The sequence below is a fragment of the Arvicola amphibius genome, chromosome X, assembly GCF_903992535.2.
Source record: "Arvicola amphibius chromosome X, mArvAmp1.2, whole genome shotgun sequence".
Taxonomy (NCBI): domain Eukaryota; kingdom Metazoa; phylum Chordata; class Mammalia; order Rodentia; family Cricetidae; genus Arvicola; species Arvicola amphibius.
This window is the reverse complement of record NC_052065.1, coordinates 37,588,295-37,596,309: the sequence shown is the minus strand read 5'-3', so window position 1 is coordinate 37,596,309 and position 8,015 is coordinate 37,588,295. Positions and strand designations below refer to the sequence as shown.

Below are 8,015 nucleotides of genomic sequence, written 5' to 3'. Positions count from 1 at the left end.
AGAAAATATTTTCTTTGGTAATTGTTTCTATACTGCATACGCATATCATAGTTATTAGCTTATGAACACTAATTTTAGACTGTCATTTTATAAATAGTTTGGTTGCCTTAACTTCTTTTTCTTTGCAGAAGTATTTCTCAGTAGAGGATACTGGAGGTACTCTATAAGGAGAAGGACATTTTGACTTGGAGTTCCAATGTACTGCTGACTATGCAGTCATAGCAGCATGCTGAGTTTTCTCTCACATTAGGCTTTTGTTGTATAGTTCATTTCACCAATGCCTGCTTCTTGCAGTGTGCAATGGTCACCAACACGTAACAACATGTAATCAACATGTAAACAGCTGATATTTTCCTCAAGGAGTTTGCAACCAATGTATATGATGAGACAGTTCTCAATAAGCAATATTTTGCCTTATACTACAGGGATACTTTCTGGAAGGTTCTACCATCATGTTACCAGACCATCTATATCATTTAGTTGATGCATGAGTACTCTAGATCTTAGTACTGGTTGTTAGGGCTAAGGAAAGATATGTTAGAGGTAGGATGAATACGCTTTACATCTGTTATTTCTGTATTCTTTAGAATCAGCTTTACTAGCCAATATCTCATAATGCTTATAGTCTATTTTCATTATAGTTAATAATTGTTTTATGAAGTTTTACAATTCTAACTGCAATGGTATTTGTAAAGAATTGGTAGGAAATTACAAAAGCAAATATGCTATACTAACTACAGTGCCTTGTTTTAAAACATTTTGTAGATTGTTTTGCATCTTGAATGCAAAATCTATAGCATGTCAGAGTCACTTTCTTTGTTTTATTCCAGTTCAGTATAGACTGCTGCATATTGAGTAAGACTTGTGATCCCAGGAGATAAACTACCTATCATAGGCTATTAGTTTGTTTGTGCTTTTGGGCCTGAGCACAGAGCTGAGCCCTTTCAAAAGGGGAAAAAAAATCAATGCTGGTAAAAACAGATTACACGATTGCCTCAGAACTAAAGAAGCTATCATTGTGCTTAAGTGTGATGAAGTGTCAACTGAAACGTGGGCCTGAATGTTTGCTTCACTTGATTACTATGACAGTAATGATGAGTAAAAGACTGACCTGTGGACTAGGTTCTACTGAATTCACTTGGATATTCACAAAAAGAAAAAGACAAGTTCAAAGATTATTGAATCCTGGCTCAAGTGATAGTCAATGAATCAAGGAGCTTCCATGCCAGTGCTTAAAGAAGCTTTTATATCTTGTAATCACAGAGCTCATGTTGCTAAAAAATCAAGCATAGCATTTAAGTATGGGAGTTGTTGAATTAAAATGAAATTTTTTACTTACAGGCTTGTTTAGTTTCTTAATTTAAGACAGCAAAAGTAAAAATGGGATCCTGAAATATTGAATGGAGAAAAGAAATGAATCTGATAATCTTGAGGCCTAGTCTGGAAATTCCAAGGATTTTTGTCCCCACAAAAGCAGTATGCAGCAGCTAACAAAGCAGGCTTACAAGCACATATGATTTGAATGTATGACAGATAAACTTGATTTTCAACTTGATGAGATCTAGCATTACCATGTAAACAAATCTCTGGGCCTTTCTGTGAGAAATTATCTAGATTAGGTTTGCTGAAGTGGAAAAGCAACCCTAAATGTGGGCAGTACAATTCCATCCTTTAACAAGCTGAGTCCTGGGCTGAATGGGAAGGAGAAATGGAGCTGAGCACAAAAATTCAAGACCCTCTGATTCCTTACTGTAAACACAATGTGACAAACTACTTCTTTTTTTTTTCAGATCAAAAAGGCTTTAATGGCACCAGATAAAAAAAGTATATCCCAATCTAGGGTATCATATAAAAATCATTATCTGAGTAGCAAAGTTTTTAGATTTTATTCTTAACAACTCGCAATTTGTGAGTCACAGACAATCATTTTATAACCTCTTCTTATCTCTCACATTATTGCTTATATCCCTTGAAAACTACAACTGCTTTTAAGAAACTTGGCAATACCTCAAACCATTTTAGAACAAGGACAATGTATTGTTGTCATATGTGATGCTGTAAACAATCTTAATTGGATTGAGAATGTAGCCTCAAATCAAAATTCTTTCATTTTGTCTAAAACAGCACAGCATAAACATCCCGAACAATACATTAACCTATATATAAAATATGGAATATCTTCAATATTTTCTTTTATGTGGCAACACAATAGTATATGCAAGTGAAAGTACTGTTGATGGGCCAATAGGACACTTATCTGGGCAATGTCCTAGTTAGTCAAGTTTCAGCATTCAAAGACCAGGTAAAGATTCATTCTAGTAAGAAAAACAGTATTAAAACAATTCCTATAAAGATGGAGTATACACACCTCATTCTGTACCCTGGCCATTCCATGAACAGCCTGACTTCTCTCAATCACACCTCTTAGCATTTGGAGTGGTACTATAAAGGTACATGAAATGCCTGCCTGATACCAATTTTTCACCATGAAAATTCATAATGGCTTAAAAATAATATGCTGGATTTCAAAAGTTATGTACTTTCATTTGAAAAAATTACCATAAATACTCCCAAAACTACAGGGTTTATAACACCCTGCATCTATGAGTAAACATTTACTTAGGCATTGTCAAATTCTGTTTAGTAACTTCCCATGAGCCCTCTCATCTCTGGAAGGTCAACAATAACCTGGTTTCTTTTGTATCTGCTGTTGCCCACTTTTAAAAATGAGAAGAATGCCATGTTTGAAATCAGCTGCTTCTTCTTAAGTCTCAGAGTTTATATTCTGTTTCTATGTTACCTTATTGTATACATATGGAAGGGATCCCTCAGCTATGAAAGAAGAAAAAGAAACAAAACAAAGCAACCCTCCAATTTCAGGGCTTACGAATGGTATCCTTCTTTGTTTAGAAAGTTAACGTTAAACGTTAAAGATCAAGCACAGGCACTTTCCAAAAACCTAAACTGATGCCAAATCACAAAATTACTCTATAGTTTTTGAAGACAGCTCTGACCTTGGGGGGGGGGGGTTCATCTTGGGTGGCCTAGGCATGAGCACTGGTCTTTGGCTGCTCTTGCACATCGTCCTCCTTCTCTGCAAGCCCACCAGGAGACCCCAAAAAGAAAAACACTTTCACAATTCTGGGTTGAGGAGTCCTGTGAAATCACAAGCATTTGAACAGAAAAGTTGCTTTCAAAAGTGTTTTCTCCAAGAGCATACTGAACAAGAGTCTCTTCTTGCTCCTGGTTTAAGTAGTCTGGTACTAAGAAATCACTTCATGCTTTAGGCGATGGATACATCTTTACTGAGCAAGCCCTGGTGAACATTTTTCCACAGCGGTCACACTGAAATGGTTTAATTCCTGAGGATGGATAAGCATGTGCTGTTTTAGGTTCTGAATACGATTGAATCAAACCCCACAGGTTGGACATTGGAAAGGTCTGTCTGGACCATTTGGACTTGGTCGTTCTGTACTGCTGGTAGAAGGAGCAATGTAGAGTTGGAAGGGATATTGAACATTTTCTGTCGTTATCGTCTGTATGAGCACTGGTGCTAGAAGTGGTTTGAAGTGTAGGCAACCCCTCTGTAACTCTTTCATCTACTGAGCCTGTAGAGGAAGACTGTGGACTAATCAGAATATCCTCTTGAACTGGCTCACTTCCCAGCACTGTCTGCTGATCACTCAGTCAGCTCTGAGATGCACTGACAGGCTGAGACCTTCTTCATGGACTTCATCACTTAATCCTTCTACTTTGACCTGCACATCTTCTTCTGTACCTATAGGCAAGGTAGTTTTTGTGTTCTCACAAGTCACATAGTCATTCTTCTACTGCCTCAGACAGGCCAGGCAACTTTAAAATCTCGGTATTTTCTGTCTGCTTTGCTTTCTCAGGCTGAATCCTTCAATCAATTCCAAAAGGGAAAGTCCATGGAAAAGCTAAAAAAGAGTCAACTGGCTGATTTCTATTTTCTACATAGGAAGTTGAGGAATACTTGGGTTGAACTTGTTTGTGTGCTACATTTTTCAGGACTCTCAGGAGACATCACAATGTAGCTTTTGCGTTTTCTCCGGGATTCTCGGCAGACAGGCATGGATGGTCCTTTCCACAACACTGCAATCTGAAGACACTGGAGAAATACTTCCATCTCGAGAAGTAAATTTTCTGTTAGAACTATTTTCTTGCCCAGCATCTAGACCCTTTTCGGTTGGCTATGTGGTGTATTCCACAAAATACTTGATTTCATGAACTCTGATCAGGTACTAGCAACACTTAACATTTGCATATAGCTGGCTGCAGATAGAACATCAATAATATTTTCTGTATTAATTGGCAGAGTGGCTTCGTAAGTGTATTCTAAAAGAGGTACAGTCACTGAAACATGATGCAGATCCAACACATTTTTGTTCTCATCCCCTGCTTGGCCCACAAGTTTTCTGCGAAAGAAATCACTACAAGCTGCTAGTACCTCCTTTTGAGCCCAGAAGATTTTATTTTGGACACGAATAGTGATATCATAAAAATGTTCATCATTTCATAACATATTTAGTTTTCCCAGCATTTCCTGGCTGTGGGAAGAGGAACTGTGAGTAAATGTTTTCACACCCATCTCCTTTTTTTCTCCTCTATTGATGCTCTTCAAAGATGCAATAAATCATAAATGTCTTGTGGGCAACAGTGAGGGCACGGGGGGGGTGGGCAGATGGAGTGTGAAGCTGGCTCCTCTCCTCCCCTGGGAGGCTCAGGTGACCCAATCTCAGCCGCCTGCCAATGCCAGTTTGCAGCCTGGACCTAGGCACTCATGGCAGCACCGCTTGCCAGTGTGCCTGCTAGGTGTGAGAGTATGAGGCATGGGGAGGAGAGCATCTGGCGCCCCTATTTCTTATTCCTACTTCCATACCTTCTGTGTTATGATGGACTGTATCACCAGGAGTTGTAAGCTAAAATAAACCCTTGCTTTAATTTGCTCTTGTCAGGTATTTTGTCACAATAATGAAACAAGTAACAAATATAGAGGCTGTGACTTTTTATTTTTATTTATATAGTGTTCTTTTTATATGTATTTAGTGTGTATGTGTGTGTATGCAGTTTTGATTGACAATATGTATATGGAAGTTAAAGGACTACTTGTGGGAATCTTCTACTTTTTCTACTGTATGTATCCAGTGGATTGAACTCAGGTCCTTCTGCTTAGGGTCAAATGCCTTTACTTCATGAGACAGTTTGCTCTCTCCAGTGTCCTCTAAAAATCATTTATGCTTTAGTACACACAATGTACTTTGATAATCTGATTATCTGCTCATTTCTCTCTCTCTCTCACTAAACCCCTCTTCATCTCATCAATTTCCTTCCTACTTTTACGTCTTTTAAATTTTATTTATGGCCTATGTCATTCAATTATGGTTACCTAAATGATTAGAGGTAGTGATTATTTATCTGAACAGGGGTAGCTTACTAGTGGCTGCAGGACTGAGGAACATGCCTGTTTTACCTGTAATAAGATAAACAGCTTATAGCTTCTATAAAGGAAGGGTAGAGTCTTATGATCCCCCTTCTCTATCAATGCTCGAATGCTAGTGGGCTTAGTCTTGAGCATGTAGCCACTGATGATTTGGATTCTTTGATGCAAAAGTGATGTTGTGTTGAGAAAATCGGATTTTATAGGTCTCTTTCTATCCTCCAGCTTCTACATTCTTTCTACCTTCTCTTATGTGCTGCTCTTTGAGCTTGGATAGGGTTATTTAGATGTTCCATTTAACACTAAGCATTCAACAGTCCCTTCTTTTCATATGACTAGTTACGAATCCTTCAGTGCTGCTCACTGCATGTTGGAGAACCTTTTTATTAAGGTTGAGGTTCACAGTGTCCCGGATAGCTCTCCTTCTCAGCAGGGATTCCTCTTCTCTGCCTAAACCTTAATTGGAGAGTGTCTCTAAGCACAGGTGACTGACCTTATTTAGAGGATAACGCTGCACAGAATTCACTGCAAGTGACTCAACACATAAGCTTCCCTCTGTAGTGATGAGCTGTGGGCTGGATTCCCGCCGCCCTGCTCCCTCATGCTTAGCTTTACACGTGAAATAACATCACACAAATTGTATTCTTTTAAACACTGCCTGGCTCATTAGTTTCAGCCTCTTATTCACATCTTGACTAACCCATATCTAATAATCTGTGTAACATCACGAGTGGTGTCTTACCGGAGAAGGATTCTAGTGTACGTCCATCTTGGGCAGGAGCTTCATTGCATCTGGCCTGGTGGCTGGCTTCATTGCATCTCGCTCACTGAGGAGAGTTATGGCAGTCTGTCTTACTTAGGAGAGGCGTGGCATCTGACTGAGCCATCTACCTCACTTCCTTCTTCCTGTTCTGTTTACTCTACCCACCTAAGGGCTGGCCAAGGCAGTTTCTTTATTATAGCAGAAGACCTTCCCACATCATTTCCCCTTTTTCTGTATAAACAAAAAAGAAGGCTTTAACTTTAACAGCAGAATTACATATAACAAAACAGCTATCAAGTAAGAATTATAGTTACAATATTTATATCTACTTTATCTTTTATCATAACTAAGGAAAACTATAACTATCCATCTATTCTTCAACTCCACCAAAGACTCCAGAAGGGTATAATATTACCTAGGTGAACAAGAAGTAAGCTACTTCCAAAACTCTAGAAATCACAGAGACATCTCACTGCCTGGACAGTCACCCAAAGTTCCTCTGTACCATTGGGGCATCCATCTTCGGCCTTCAGGCCCATAGTTTCCAGCAGACATTTCCATGATGCAGGAAATTTCAAAGGCAGTTCAGTCAGTATCTGCTGTGTCCTGTAGAATGTCTCGCAGACTCTTTCATGAATCAGGAACCCAGAAAGATCATCTCACCTTTAGGCAAGTTCAGTAGTCCTCTCTCTAAGGGTTCTCTGCATCCAGTTTATGCAACAGTCCAGGCAAGAGCAGTTTCTTGCCCAAATGGCTATCAAACTCCATAAGGATCCTCTTCGATGCCCATCTTCTCCTTGAAGTAGATTGGTGCTACCAGGAGTAGACATGTCTCATTGTTATGAAAAGTCCTAAGTTATTGAAAACATCTTAAATGAATGTTCTGTAGTCTTTGAAAGATATGAAGAATGTCTATCTAACTGAAATATATCTCTATATATCTAGAAAATCTAACTAACATGACTATAAGCTTTACTATTATTGATGATTATCCATTAACAACCCATATTTCTTAATTATACATTACATTTTAAAAATGAACTATACAATCACAATACCTTAATCAGTATCAGAAATACATATACATATAACAAAATTGACCTTAAAATCCATACCAATGCAAATTATTCATATCTATATCATATCCCCCTTTAAATGTAAAAGGACATTTATAAACAATATTTGGGAACATGGGCGCAGTTATTTCTCTCCAAACTGCTTCCTGCTGAATGGGGACGCTGTTAATCAGATCTTTCATGGTGCAACCTGTGTGCCAGGTTCATCTCAGTCATCAGCTGGGTGAAGTAATTTTCTGAAGGTGTTCACAGCAACCTTTCAGGAGGGCGTGGTCTATCATACCATACTGGGATAGAAGCAATCCACAGGGTCTCATTTTCTGTAAAAACAAAAGAAGAATCTCTTTTCCAAAGTATCATATCCTTAGATCCAACTTCTGAAGTCAAGGTATTTTCAAGATATCTTTCTTGGATTAGTTCAGCAGCATTTACAAACAAATATCTTTTAGCAGCTGTTGTTCCTTCCTCAGCATTCAAACAATTCAAAGAGAGCATAATAGCATACTGTATCAAGGTTCTCTGTGTATTTTCCATCTTTGTGCAGCTTTGTTTTAACCTCTTTTTCTTTTATTTTTACTTTTACTTTTTGAAACAGGTTCTCTGTCTATCTTTGTCCTGGAATAACTCTGCAGACCAGGCTGTCCTTGAACTCATAGAGATCAGTCTGCCTCAGCCTCCCCAGTGCAGCAATTAAAGGTATGTGCTACAACACCTTGAA

The 8,015-nt window shown here is 38.5% G+C and overlaps 1 pseudogene; it reads right to left on the bottom strand.

Annotated features, from left to right (window-relative positions):
* Positions 1-3,263: 3,263 nt before the first annotated feature.
* Positions 3,264-4,609, bottom strand: LOC119805378 (annotated as a pseudogene).
* Between the last annotated feature and the right edge of the window lie 3,406 nt (positions 4,610-8,015).